Source organism: Limanda limanda, chromosome 18, assembly GCF_963576545.1.
Source record: "Limanda limanda chromosome 18, fLimLim1.1, whole genome shotgun sequence".
In the NCBI taxonomy this organism is placed as follows: domain Eukaryota; kingdom Metazoa; phylum Chordata; class Actinopteri; order Pleuronectiformes; family Pleuronectidae; genus Limanda; species Limanda limanda.
The window spans coordinates 20,145,110-20,161,070 of NC_083653.1; positions in this window are offsets into that span (position 1 = coordinate 20,145,110).

The following is a 15,961-nucleotide window of genomic DNA, read 5'->3' on the forward strand; positions in this document are numbered from 1 at the left end:
CCCTTTGGTTTCTATGGTATTTCAAGTTTTTTGCTTTGACTATTCGCGTGTAAAAAATCTGCTAAGGACAACTAGGTGAGGGAAACTGAGGCTTATTGAGTTATTAAGTTGATTCACCACTTTGAACACCAATTATAAATTCAGCAATTTTTCACCAAAATCTGTGCAGAAGATTTTGTTTTGTTTCTTGCTATTTTGTCATTCCGATCAGCCAATCATGTGGTTATGATGCAATGAATAAAACCCTGCAGACACAGATCAGAAGCTTCAGTTAATGTTCATATCAAACAAACAAAAAACAAAACTCATCCAGAGAGCCGCAGTTCCATATTGATGAGAGAGATCAAAGGAGAATGGTTGGAGCTGACAGAAATGCTACAATAACTCCGATGAACAATTTTTTACAATTGTGGTTAAAAGACAAGCATCTCAGAATGAACAACACCACGTTAAACCTCGTGGTGGGTGGTTCTAGAACAGCAGAGACCACATCAGGTTCCAACTCCTGTGTGATGTGGTGCAACAGGAGATTGGCAGCATGAATGTTCACCTGACAAATCTGCAGAAATGAGGTGAGTCGACATAAGTAGAATTTTATCAACAGATTGTGGAATTGATGGCGAGAGGCGATGAGGCTGAGAGCAAAGTGAGGGAGGTGTTCCTATTTGGTCAGTCAGAGAATGAAACAGTGACACATGGCTGTTTATCTTCCTTCAGTTTCAAGCTTTAGAGAGTTGTTGACAAGCAGTAAACACACCACGGATCACATTCCAGAGAGAGGGTGACGTGATTTACCCTCAATGGCAAAACAAAAAACCTTTTCCCCCTAGCATGACTCAGGAGCCTGTAAACCTGACAATTGTAGAATAGTGGGGAGTCAGATTTCTGCCCTGCAGAGTGAGACAAGAGAAATGAAAACAATGTCTCCTGACCATCAGAGGTCACAGGCGGTGAAGGGGGGGGGGATTTACCTCATCAAGGTTACTGTGACTGAACTGAAGCCGCGAACATCAGCTGACAAATGACTCGGGGCTTTATCTGCAAGCGCCGGCCCAAAAGATGTCGCCGATCAGGTTTCGGAGGTCTTTGCTCTGAAATCTGTGGGAGTGCAGCTAACAGACCGTTCGCTTCCTAACACAGGGTCCTCCTCCTTTCGTTGGAGGTGCAATTTCTTCCTGCTCTGGTTTTGTGTTTCCAAAAGAATGCTGTACAATAATAACTTGAACTACTTGTGAATTAACTAGTAGTCTAATTAATTATTTATTATCTTAAAGTATATGTCTAGCTCTGCAGGATGGGGACACTTCTGTTCCCAGTGCACCCTTGGATCCGCCCTGTGTGCCAAATTATCTTATTTTCTATTTTGGCCTATCATATCCACATATGTATTTCTGTAATATGAGGACAGCTCTTTCAAATCTATAGATGCAATCAAACACATAAAACTGCATTTAAGAGACACCTCAGAGACACTCTTCCCGGCCAGCTAATATGTGTGGGCGTCTGTATGGAAATATTAATTCCTTGTTAAGAACTACAAGAAGTTAAAGGTCTATAATTATGGCACATTCCCGACTTAGTTTCACCAACTAAACACAATAACAACTAAGTAAGAATTTAATTGTTGTAACAGACCTTTTATTTAATGTTGCCACATAATCCTAATCTTCATGTATTCTCACAATCTTCACTTCCCTGTTCCCTTCATGTTTGATATACTTATCCTCCAGTTTCTGCTTTATCCTCTCATGCTGAAATCAATCCTGCTAAGTATATTGTACGGGTCAGGCCGTGGCTCTTTGCTTTGTGGATGGATCAGAACAAGCCCTACGGTGAGCGCAACACAATTTCAATCTGCTCTCCTTCCACTGACTCACAGTACGGGACAATGATCTATACAGCTGAAGAAGAAAGTGTCTTGGTGTTGGCAGGAGGGTCCCGGCAAAATCATGAAGCAACAGTTTCACTGCAGATATTCCTCACTTCTCCAATATCTGCTTCCATTCTTTCAGGGAGCGATTGTCTTAGGCTGACAGCTGCAGACACACCCTTCTTCTTCTTCAGGACAGGGGCCCACACTGGTCTCCGTGGCTTGGGGGTCTCTACTTAAGATGCAGAGAGTGGTCACAGAGCAGGCACTTACTCAGATGTCACCATTGTTTTATTCAAAAAAGACTTGAAATGAGATCTCTCCATAATTTAAAAAAACTTGAGACCAGCAGTGAGTTGAAGCTATGGCAGTTTGTTAAAGAGCAGGATGTAGAACAGATGTATACCTGTGCTTTCTATCGCAGGCATATAGAGGTCACAGCAATTTGTTGTCATCAGTCATGGAGACCACCGTCGAACAGTGGTCTGGCTGAGTCTATTGTTTATTAGTAAATTAGTAAATAGTCAGAACCTTTATCAATGTCTGTCAAGGGCTTTCATTATCTTGCATTTCACAAACCTAGATTTACTTGTGCCGCCCTTTCTCTCTTTTCAAGGACCTCCTTCTGGGAGTCCCCAAGGCCTATTTAGGGAGCCACTACACATTAAAATGGCTTCTCAGCATGTATGAGGTCCTCCTCAGCCTCCAAGGAGCTTTAAACCGGATGATGTCATCGGCTCATCTGGGGTTATCAGAGCTGAGTGCAAATTTGTAATAGAAAGCATGTGACGTTTTAAAGAGCTGTGCCCAAATTCCCAACTATACTAAATCTGAGGTTGTGAGTCTGAACTGTACACTTACATTTTTACAAATTTACTCTGTGGACTCTGTGTTGAGATTTTCTACAATTTGAAATATACTCATTCAAACTATAAAAAAAAGGATATATACAAAAGTATGAAGTTCTTATATTGTTGTTGACACATGTTGGTGCATGTATTACATCGTTTTCTTGTAGTGGAGTGAAACCAACACCCTGCTTTTTGTGTACAACTGCAAAGCATAAGATCTTTGCAGTGTTACAGCAGCAAAAAGGAAATAATAAAATACACACAAGATAAAAGGCAAATGTGTATATGCACAGTATATGTGCAATATATACACAACGTAAACAAAATATAAACCAGTGTTGCACGTATGATATTGAGATTGCAAGGAAAATGATTATAACACAGTTAGGTGTAAATTAAATTAAATTTAATGTGAAGTTAGTTGAAAAACCTGACTGAGATGTACAGTGGGTACTGAAAGTATTCAGACCCCTTTAAATGTTTCACTCTTTGTTTCATTGCAGCCATTTGCTAAAATCAAAAAAGTTAATTTTAGTTCATGTGATATTTCAGTTTTTCTTTTTTAATAAATTTCTACATTTCTGTTTTTTTCTGTCAAGATGGGGTGCTGAATGTACATTAATGAGAAATAAAATGAACTTTTTTGATTTTAGCAAATGGCTTCAATGAAACAAAGAATGAAAAATGTTAAGGGGTCTGAATACTTTCCGTACCCACTGTATAAGGGGCACCACATGGAAGAACGTGCTGATTGTACAGTCTCACAGAAGAGACCTGCGACACCTCTCCTTCAGATACTTTGGGTTAATCAGTGTGAGAACGAAGGAGCCTCATATATCTATGTTACGTGCTGTGTGTAGTTATTACGTAACGTGGAGTCATGGGCAAAGAGACTAGTGAATTCCTGAAATGTCCCTTTGAAGTATGCTATCCGAGGTGCTGTAATAAAACCTGAGCTTGTTATTTCATTTAAATGCTCATGATCGTCAGCTCAACACCTCTGGGTTAAGCAGCAGCTCTCTTGCCATTATAGATGACACGCTCCGTTAGCATGGTTTTGTTGGAGTTGAGCAGCCAAGGGAGAAAGTGGGGGACGATGCATTAGATTAGATTAGAAAGTTGGACAGACCGCAGCTGCCCCGTGCGGCTCCTTCTTCTTCTTCCTTCATTTCCAAGTGGCGACACAGTCTGTTGACATGCAAATTACACAGGGAGGAGGAGGAGGAGGGCGAGGAGGAGGAAGAGGGAGAGGAGGAGGGTGGAAGACAGCAGCAGGGACTGTGTGTGTGAGAGAGAGTGAGTGAGTTGGTGTGTGTGTTCACTTTGTAGTTTCCTCTCTCTGAAACTAACAAACATTTCCTGCGCGGGGCTGAGGGACTACAGCTAACTCACCGCCGTCACTCCACTCGACACTTGGTGAGTCTGTGTGTGTGTGTGTTCTCCTCCTGTGTGTGTGTGTGTGTGTGTGTGTGTGTGTGTGTGTTTGAAAACATCCCGTATCTGTGTGCATGTATGTGCTTCTCGCCCCTGTTCCCTGGATGGTGGCTGAGACTCTGCGCCACGACCCGAAAACAAACCTCAGCTAATTCCAGGTCGTGTTAGCTTAGTCGCAGCTAACACAGCGACTTTAATGCAACCTTTTCTGTGGTTTCATGTGAGTCATTATCACTCATCTATTATTTACTTTCTCTCTCCTTTCTCGTTAATACACCTCCAATATTAGTCATTAACTTGTTTTGAAGTAATATTGACTTAAAATAAAACAATGCAATTTAACCCAATCCATGAAGGACAGAGTGCAGGAAGAAGAAACAGCTTATATTACCTGACCCTTTCTTATATATAACCTAAATACAAATTGACCACCACTTTTTTGGGTGTCCTTTCTTTCCACACACAACGTAACAAATAAATTAAGATAAAATAGAATTAGATATTCTCAGAAAATAGACACCAGTAATAGTAATAATAAGTAAACATCCAATATAAGCGCAAGGAAATACATTGTTTTTATGGAATATAATTTCACGTGTACAGTGTAGATTCCATAATCATTTTATATCAATCAATTGCCAACATCAATATTATCAATATCTTACTGTTTCATTAGTCAAATAATATTTGAGCAAGATCTTAAACCATTTTGCTGAGAATTCCCAAGTTACACTCCATAAACAGAAATACACATCGGTTTAAACATCAGTTTAAACGTTGTGTGTGCATATGGATTTTTGAAATTCTACCTCTCCTTCCTTCTATGATCCATGTTGGTCGATGTTAATGTAAACAGCTTCTGTTTTCAGGTAGCAGGAACCATCTCTGGCTTTACACATAATATTTTTAGGTCAACTAAATCTTTAAGTTTTAACACATGGTAGGTATTTAATAAACAGTCAATTATTATAAATCAACCTTGTCTATAAGTCTTGCAATTCATAAGTTTTACTTTGAATATAAATCACATTTTATAATCCCATTGTTTGTAAAATATGCTACTTTAAAATAAATTAATATTTAAGTAAAAATTCCTCTCTGACAAACATTAAGAAAGCTACCTTACTCATGTGTGTGTGCAACTTGCTATTGAATACCAAGATATTCAGTGTTCTCATTATATTCACTGTATTCCCCCATAACTTTAGTTTCTGCTGTTGCACACATATTATTCAGTTATTATTCCTGCAAAAATGTGTCACTATTGAAACAGAAGGATTTGCCCTGCACTCGGGTGAATATATTATAACCATGTGTGTGAGAGAAGTATCTGAAAACAACAGAATATTAAGCAGTAAAAAAAAAATGATTATGACAATGGGTGCAAATTAGCCAGCGCTGTATCTGATGCAAATTAGGCTACAGCCCCTAGAAAATAATACCAGGAAAATGTGAAATAAAGTAGGCTTAAGTGAAATCCTCTCTGCAGCGTGGAACTTGCCCTCAGGCTTAACCTAAATATTTAAGACTACAAGGGTTCACATTGAGGGTATTTAGCCGTTGAGGATATGAGCTTATTAAGAAAGGCTGGTCAGTAATGTGCTATAATGATCATATGCTAAGTACAGCAACTTACACCCACAGGGCAGGACTGGTTGTTGTCACCTAGTAGTGTGTAGGATTCCAATGGGTTGTTAGTGCTGTAAGGGTGAAGTCAGGGTCCAGGGAGCCTGGAGGGAATAGTTTCCTTTTTGGGTGAACTTCTCTTCAGAGGTTGACTGGAGATGTCTGTGTTGTTTGGGAATGTGGCTGCGTCGTTCTTATGTTAAAGACAAACCCTAGAGAAAACCCTGACCTAGTTGTGTGGATGTTCTCTAGAGTTCACATCTGACAGCTTGAGTGTTTACTTTCGGTTTCCTCACACCTATACTATACACTCACATTATCAGGAATGCCCGACTCAAACTGGGCAGGGCATGGATTCCATAATATGTTGGAAACATTCCTTTGAGGTTCTGCTCCAGGTTGACATGACTACATCATCGTTTGTGCAGCTGCACATTCATGCTGCCGATCTCATGTTCTACCACATCCCAAAGATGTTCTACTAGATTCACTTTGGGCATGGACGTTCACTGAACTCACAGCATGTTAATGGAACCAGTTTGAGAAGTCTTTGGCTCAGAGACATTGAGCATTATTCTGCTTGAAATATCCATTAGAAAGATGGTAAACTGTGGCCAGAAAGAAACATGGTCAGCAACAATGCTTGGTTTCTGATATGTTGTTTATTCTGAGATGCTTTTCTACTCACAATACTTATAAACAGTGCTCATCCGAGTTACCTTAACACTTCAGTCAGTTCCAACCAGTCAGTCCATTCTCTTCTGACCGCTCACATCAGCAAATTGTTTCCATTCCCAGAACTGCTGCTCACTGGATGTTTCTCGCTCCATTCTGAGTCAACAAATCTACAGACATACTGTATGTGTGTGAAATCCCAGCAAATCAGCAGATTCTGACATACTCAAACCAACAATGATGTCATGGTCAAAGTCACAGAGATCCCATTTTTATTCTCCATTCTCATGTTTGACATGAACATTAACTGAATTCTGACCTGTATCTGCATGGTTTTAGTTATATATGATTAGCTGATTGGATAATTGTACGATAAAGCAGGAGTACTTGGCTTATATATCCTGACAAAAAAGGGAAACAATAACAACAATATAACATTTTAGGGTTGTTTGGAAACCACAGCACAAGGACGGGGAGATACTGTCCTAAATATTATCCTCTTATTATACAGCTTTTCTCAGAGGCTGAGAGGAACTCATGCTGAGTAAATTGACTTGCATGTTAACTCATATTACTCAAATACTCATCTGGTATTTTCAAATCTTTGTTTAAAAAAGGAGAATTTAATTAAAATGTCCTATTTCCTAAATTGCTTTTTTCCCCCTTAGTTCCTCAGAGGGTGAGATTTCCACCCGAATACAGTGACATGTAATGCAGCCTCTCAGTGTGAGGTCTGTGTGAGGCTGATGAGTGCATCCACACAGTTAGAGTAACAACAACAACCTCAACCATGTGTCCATCTGCTCTTGTCCCGGGGGAGCTAATGAGCATGGCACAGTGCTGTCGAGGTCAGAGGTCACCATGTGTATAATGGGAACATAATAAGTTTAATGGGTCACAGGGCGGGGGTGGCTGGTTGTACAGGATCCAGAAACTAGACACTGTAAGAGATGTGATTATTAGATTTGTCAGATGGTGAGATGGTGCCTAGCGCAAATACAGATGATGAGAGCAGCCAATTCCAATATTGCTTTGTGAGTGAAAATCAATGTTGAAGCATCACATATGTTTTACTATGCCTCTATAGTAAGGTAAATGTACTGATTCTGAAATGCTTTCTAAGGAGATAATATCACTTTGTAATCAGATTTACACATTACAATTTTAAGCCCAACCTCAGGTGGTAGTGTAATAGGACAAATCATGGGATTAGCAAACAGTTTTTCATAGTACTGCTTCCTTAGTGAGGCACTGCAAGTGAATATCTCTGAGGCATAAGAAAAAGAGCTTTATCCCGTCCTTTGCCTTGCAGGAGCTCTAAATATCACTTAAGGTCTTTATGACTTGAAACAATGAACTCTATAGCCGTGCACAGCCCCTCGCCCTCCCTCAGACACTGCACCTGCTTTCAGGGAGTTCTATGTGTGTGCAGAGGATTAAAGAAATGGAGGGAACCATTGGTGTATGCACGCTAGGGCTGGATAAAAAAGGTTTTTAGAGTAATCAAAATATTTATTTGAGTGACCAAATGCCCACAATGAATTTTCGTCTTTATCACGTTATTTGCAAGTGTGTGCAGTACTTTTTCGATGTAAGTGGTTCATTCAGGTCTGGATTAGTTCCAAAGTGTCTCATTTGTCGTAAGTTAATTATAATCATTATGCACATTTTTTATTTTACGTTGAAAAGAAACATAGATGATGACTGGCAACAGTTCCAACAATTTACTGTCCTGTGCTGCAGTTTATGGGACTGTTGCGACAGGATGGTTAGCTGGCTGTGGCTGTCCGGTTGTGAATCTAGAGATTGTATCTGTGAGAGGAATGGACTGAAAACAGATTGATTTAAACTGTTGGTTTGTGTTTGTTGAGGTTTGTTGTATGTAAGGCCATAGAATCAAGCAAACAGGGTGTGGTTTCTAATTAATTCCATTTGAGCTAATGCTAGCCACCAGCTGCCTGCGGATATGAAGCTGATATCACAATGTGCAGATGAATTAGTGAATAGTCTGTGTTCCAAGGGAGGGAGTGCAGAAAAATCTGCCCCCCCTCAGCTGACACTCAGCAGGAGATGTGGCATTGCGAGCAGCTACACCGTCTTTGTCTCAATTTTGGGGGTCTGTATATGTATCTTTTATGCGTATGTGTGCATGTGCAAAAAGACCTGTTAGTGAAGTCACTTTGACCACAGGAGCAAACCATTGTCTGACTTCCACTGGGAGTGTTTTGTTTTACAAGGTCAGTTTCCCAGCATTTTTACACAATTAGGTATTATACAATGACAATAAAGAAGAGAAAGAAAAGATAGTAATGCAAAGTTCAAACCTGTTCAGTTACCAGGGTAAGAAATGTCTGTGTGTCTATTTATTTAGATATTTTTTACTCTGAAAATATCAAAAGTCTAATCTAAAAATGTGTGACCCCAAGAGCACATTTAATGGTAATTAAAATGTCTTGTGATTTATACTAGAGTTGTACTAAAATTCATTACATGCTCTTAATGTTATTTTTAGTCCTATCTTGTATAAGTTGACCTCTGTACTAGTTATTTAGATGGCTATCACATCTGGCTCAGCTGTCACATGGACGACAGAAGGTTTATTTCCAGCATTGATCTTAGGATAAGCCAGCAGCACGTCAGCCTCCTATGTCTCTGCACAAAATGCAAAAGTACTTTACAGTGATTAAACTGATGATGTAGTCGTAAATATCTGTCCAGCATTCTCTGGAGAATTTATGGTCCATTTTGTCCATCATAAACGCTCCAGTCAGCACAGATCTCACTGCCGCTGTGAGCTAGCTATCACTGAAACAAATCTCGGGATTAGTTAATGGGTCAAAGGATTGTTTTAACCTGGTTTCGGCACTCTGTCCCTGACTGGTGAAAGGAAAGACAGATGGCTGAGATTTGAGTGAAATCCAGGGATAGAGGAAAGGGTTGAGGGGGACCTTCCATTCTGGCCACTTGTAAATCATATAATCATGTTTGTGATGGGAAAAGCCCTCCTGCTGAGTGAAAGCTGCACTGGTAATAGCCCTTGATGGGAAGCTGCATGTAATATATCTGTTACTGTGTGTCGTTCTTTTTTTACAGTAAGATTTAATGCTGGCCCAAAATAAATGAATGATATATTCTTTTTGTATTTGTAGAGTTCCTTTATAGTGCTTTGAACACTTTTCTTTCTTTCTTTTCTCTCATTCTCCTTCTTTCACAAACACATTTACCCATCAGTAATAATTGGACTGACCATTGGCATCATCCTTTCAAGTTTGTTGGCAGTCAAAACATCCATTCAAATTCCATGGAGGTTTTAAGCTTCATTCTCAGGCAGGGAGACCTTGTCTTGGTTCCAGTTGTATTTCTGAGATGGGCAGTTCTAAGCAGAAAAGCAGATCTAGATTTTTACACCTGCATTCTCTGTGTACTGTCACTGGGGCTCTGTTGTGCACTGGCGCAAACTGTGTGCTCTTACAAGTAACATGAGAGCGTGCTCTACTGCCACAGTATAAATCTAATTCTGTGGGTCACACATATAAGGGTACAACCTCTCCTGCATATTTTTTTTTTTTTTTTATCTCAAATTAAGTTTTATCTTGTTTTTGGGGACTGAAAGGCTCTCCTGTCCTCATTAGATGAAAATGACACCCATGAAAACCTTACACCCTCATGAGAACAAGGAAAATACTTTCTAAAGGGAGAAAGCTTGGGAGGGTCTACTCAGAGGGGTTCCCCTCCAGGACAGTCAAGGGTGGACGTGTGGCAAGATTGGCAAATCAACCTCAGCATCAGGAGACACATTCTTGACATAATAATTGTTCATATTGTCAGCGTTGGTGTGAAGTCTGCAGTGGGATTTGTCTTGGTTACCTTAGTGAGTTATACTTTATACTCTTTATAATCAAGAAGAAAGTGCTCCCTGGCAATCGAGTGCTGTAAATAGTTTGGGCGCTAAACTGCCCTTGTAATGTAGTTCCACCTTTTTCCTCACGTAAAGTAACATAGAAAAGGGATTTTAGAAGATGGAGACTGCTCCATAGTAATCTAGTTAATCATTACTGGCTCTTCTAAAACTGCTGCTGTGTTTGTGTTTCATTTAACGCTTGAAGTATTTTCATTAAAAGACGGACAGAAATTGGACATAGAAATCCAGGGTACAAAGCTATAAATCTTGCCGTGAAATGTTGGAAGATGAACACTTATAAACTTCTTCATGTCTAAGAGATGAAATGTTGTGGCTAGTTCAGGGAATTTACAGTGTATCAGTGTGTTAAAAGCTCATGCAGTGAACCATGGAACTGAAAAGTCATGAAGGTGTTCTTTATGGGGCTGTGAGAGCACATACAAGAGCTGACCCACATAACAGAGAATGTACAGCAGTTAGGGTTGTAGCTCAAAGCGCTGAAGTTAATTATAGTGCATTCATACCCTGCCTCATTGCACAAAGGTAATACAAATTTAGTTTTTAATGTTTTCATCCCAGATAAGAGGTACGCACTGCAGTGAAGGATATATTTTTTTATTTTCAGTGCTGTTATCTCCTGCAAAATGTATTTCTGCAGTCATCTGAGAGCATTTAAAGTTTAATGACCCCCGCTTGAGGGAATCTTTTACACTCCGATATAGAAAATAAACTACTCTGTTTGAAGTGTGCATACTATAGCACATTTTTTCTGATCAGTGAAAAACATATGATGGAGCCTTTGAAGCACTACTGGTTCCTTGAAGACAAATTTAAAATTAGGGCCTTGTTTTTACCAAGAGCCTGACCAATATGTTAGTTGCCTGATAATATTGGTTGATATGAGGCTTTCACAGACAAATCCATATCTGCATTTTTTGCCAATATGACCAATATATCGTATTGGATATTTTTTTAACTCCCCCTAAAAATCATTAGTTACCCTCTATTTTTATCACCCCAGCATACAATTCTTTGAACTCAGTTTGTCCATCGATCTGTATTAATAAATGTCATCTCTTGATATTTCCATTTCCACAATGGATTCCTACCCTGACTTTTTAAAGAACATTGGTATTTTTGGGGTCCCTCAGTGAGTCACATTAATGTCTTGTTTGTCAGATCTTAATCTCACACCCACAACAATTTAAATTAAGAGTTTCTAGATTGACGTTTTGAACACGGATGCTGATGTTGACAGATGGGCAGTAGCGGTTAAATTCCTGGCATACTTTAGATATTAATTGCTGTTCAGGGTCTGTCCCTGGTAACAATGTTGTCAGTTTCGAGAGGTGCTATTCAGGGCTGTCATGGTAATTTGATTTAAGTGGCACACTTACACTTCTGAAACTACATCTCACCAGAGTCTGTGTCGCTATATCACTCCATTTATTTCATAATGTCAACTGACAATTGTTAAAATTTGGAAAACCTAGGAGTTAATTTTAGTGTTAAATAGTAAACCAGCCAATACCCCATAATAAAAAAGAAAAACAGAGCTTTAGAAATGTTGCACATTTATTAAAAAGGAAAAACTCAGTATTTTACTCAGTACTAAGTGTAGCACCTTTGGCAGAGATTACAGCCTCCAGTCTTCTTGGGGATGATGCAAGAAGCTTTGCATATCAGGATTTGGGGATTTTCCCCCCACAGCTTTATCAGGTTGGATCGTTACCATTGGTGGACAGTTACTTTCAGGTCCCTTGAGAGATATGTGAATGGATTCAATGCAGGGCTCTGGTTGGGTCTCTCAGGGACATTCACTGAGTTTTTCCTTGGCCACTTTTGCATTGTCTTATCTTTGTCCTTAGAATGGTTGTCATTCTCGAAGGTGGCCTTTTGGTTCAGTGTGAGGTCCTGAGTTGGATGCCTGATTTCCTGACGTGACATTCAGACTTGAGGCCAAACAGTTCAGTCTTGATTTCATCAGACCAAACAATCTAGTTTCTCACAGTCCAAGAGTTCTTCGGACTCCTTAGGTGCTTTCGTGTGTCTTTCATTGATGATAGGCGTCTGTCTGGCTTCTCTGCCGCAAAGCTCAGATTGATTTATGCTGTTTTTAATGAGCAAAGTCTGAAGAGCATTTTTAGTTTAGTGAATAAATCAAACATATTGCTGAGATATTCCAAGTTCATCAAAGCTGAAAACAGTCAGCACATCAATTTTAGGAGACACAATGTAAGAGCTGACACCATCCTTACTTTACTTTCAGGAGCTTCCCCTAACTTACTTTTGGCCTCTGGCTGTTAAGTGAATGTGGCCCCTCATCACAATTTACCTCCAATTAATGTAGAAAATCTAGTAATTTCAAAGGGTTCCAATATCTTTTTTTCACCACTGTTTGTGCTTGGACTTAAAACTGTGGGGCCGAGGACAGTTTTTTGAATTTTTCTGTTGTAGAATAACCACAGCTGTATTCTCCGGTCACAGGGTCACATGGCACACTGATGTACTCTTTATAACAGCTGTAAAACCAGTCCCTTTTGACTTAAATTGCTCCAATACTTCAGCACTTATCATGACACTGATTACAGCTTTGAAAGGCTTGTGAGTTATCTTCAGCAATTGTAGCTTTTGACATCCAAGCCTTAATTGATAGGAATGGCACTGCTAAGCTGTCATTTCACTGTCATATAACATTCAGGCTGACGTCTTCCTGACCTCTCTCTTCGATTTACAGATGCTCCGTGTGGGTGGAAAACCTGAGTGGTTCAGTGGTTAGGTTGGGTTCAAAAGACTTTAGAGAAAGTTTGATTCCCACTGTCGCATTAACATTTTGTTTATTGGTTGAGTCTGTCTTAGACAGGTGTAACATGTTCGCTATAAATATAAAAAATGTTCGTTATAGTCGATAATTGTCAATAGTCACATTATTATTTCTTTTAAGTTTAAAAACTGATTGTAGGTCCTGAGTGAAGGTTGTGATTTTAAACATACATACAAATCAATTTTTATCAATTTTAGTTTATACCTCCACACTGTGCTTTCACAATCCATAAGCACTATAGCAACATATATTGAGCCTTTGTTATATTACTATTGATGAAAATTACATTGCAATAATTATTTATATTATCACCCAGCCCTACTTTATCTTAAACCAACTCTATCCTTAACCTTTAAGCAGGTCTTATTTACTCTGACCAGTCTAGCATGATTTCTTGTCTTCGTTTCTTTATGTTTGAATAGTAAACAGTATTGGCTATATGGTTATACTATATGATCTGATGAATGAGCTTAAATTGTCCGTGCTGTTATTATAATAATAAATACATTTAAATGCTATGCTGTTAATTTCAATGATTAAAATTTCAAAATTTTGACTCATCTGAATACCCTGATTACACCTACTTTGACAAGTTCTAATAGAACCCTACAACCTATTGCTGCCATATTCTTTTGTTCTTTTTTTAACCTTGGTCCCTGTAATTTTGATTGTAACTCATTTACGACGGAATACTTTCCAACTCCACTTCTGAGTTGAAAGTGGGAACCAACACGGTTACAAAGCAGTGTGTCAGTATGACAGGGAGGTTGTTTTCAGGAGCGAGCAGGTTAATAAGTATTCTCCCGGGCCTCCTCCCTGAGCCATGTGAAAAGCAAGGGCTTGGCATTTCTTGTTTTTGAACCGAGTCCTGAGTTCCTAAAAGTTTACACAAAAGCCTTGTTGCCTAGCGGCGTGTGAGAACCCTCACTGTGACGGCGAGGCCTGCTTTTGTTTGTGTGGGTCTCTCAGTGAAAAAGATCTTCTTTAGAATCAACTGGAATGCAGCCGGGTAGAGAATCCCCCCCTCCCTTTTCTTAATCTCGTTCATTTTCTGCTGGCAGGAAGGAGCAATTCAAACGCTTCTTGCAAAGAACTTTTTCATGCATGTCAGTGCACTCATCACTTTGTGTGGTCCGATTAAAACAATTTGGTAACGTTTAAACTATGAAATTTGTCAGACACAAACCTCTGGTCACTTCTGCATGTCAATCTCAATGACGACATGTCATTGTGCTGTAAAAACATGTTGTTGATTTATTGTGAGCAGTAACACAATTATATGGGGAGCAAATAGAGTTTAAAACTTTAAATCACAATCACCCTTTTAAACAGCAACTTGAATTTTTTTATAATTTTATTTAGATATACTGTACAACTTCTTAAAACACAAACAATTTATAACTTGCACTGATGTGAAAGCTCTATATGATTCCTTTAAGGGAAGATTGAATCACTATATGCTCCAGAATATTTTCACCACAAGAGCTCATCCATCCTTGTATTCTGTCACTACCATCCTACTTCAGTGAGTCCAAACAATGCCACCAAGTCGGGGATCAATACAAACAACTCACCTTTCTTCTTTTGCATAACAGGGGCCTGTACTACGAAGCAGGATTTGCGGTTATTGGGGTCACTTCAGATTTACTTGAGGGTTTTCAGTCTCATTCACTTTGTATCGGGGTAATTCACCATGGTTACTTATGCTGAAGGGCTAGTTTACGTTGGAGATAAAAGATCAAGCAGTATAAAATCAAAGCCCACTGGCCAATCGATTCCTTTGGAACATGACATCACTGTTCTTAGAGGATCCCGTGGAGCTGGGGTGGATTGTTAGAGAGTCTCTGAAGAGGACAAGGGACCTCAGACACCGACAAAATAATTTTACCTATTCTGATGAGTATCCTTATAGGGAATGATAAATGTCTGATTGGTTAAGTTGATCCCCACCACTTACACACCCAGCAAATCTCAGTCTCTTTCCAGATGCGTCAGGCACATCCTGTCCAGTCTTTTGTCACCAGGGGGCTCCGTAACCAATCTTTTTACCAGCTGTCCATCCTGCATTTACCAGCTGTAACTGTGTATCTTTTACTTTCTCTTAAGATAATGTGTTTGTTCTACTTGTATTTTTATGATAGAACAGTTTCCTCCCCTTGGCTCAATATGTGGTGCTGCTGCCAGTGATTTGTGATTGGTCATACGTTGTTAACCCCGCCCCTTTTTTTCATCTAAACCTGGGTTGATTTAATTGATAAGGAGTGTCACTGCTTAGCCTGATTTTGATTGTGAGGTCAACTCACCCGGATGATATCCGGGATATGTTGAACTTCCTTCGTAGTACAGGCCCCAGGTCAGTTATAGGGTTATAGGGGTAATTGGAACACATAGCAGCCAATAACATTCCCGGTTCAACAATATATAGCAGGCCAGGCTTTTACAGAGGAAGTGCCCTTTTGATTTGTATTGTATAAAGTTCAGTTCAAACCTTAAACAGATAAAAATTTGTGTTTTTAGTAGTACTTATGGAGTTTCAATGCACATTCCACACAGAGTCTTGACCCGATCACTTTCCTTTCCCCCCTCCCTCCTAAACACAATGGTAAAAAGATAATGAGTGCCTTCATGAAGACCTGTAGCAACAAGTGGAACTCAAAACATGTGCTGTTCAACACAGACATACAGACACTAACAAAGAAAATTCACGTTTGTCTTTACCAGCTTCCTCCTTCTTCATCAGCCTTCATCTGTGTTTGTTGTATACTGGTCAGCAGAGCCCA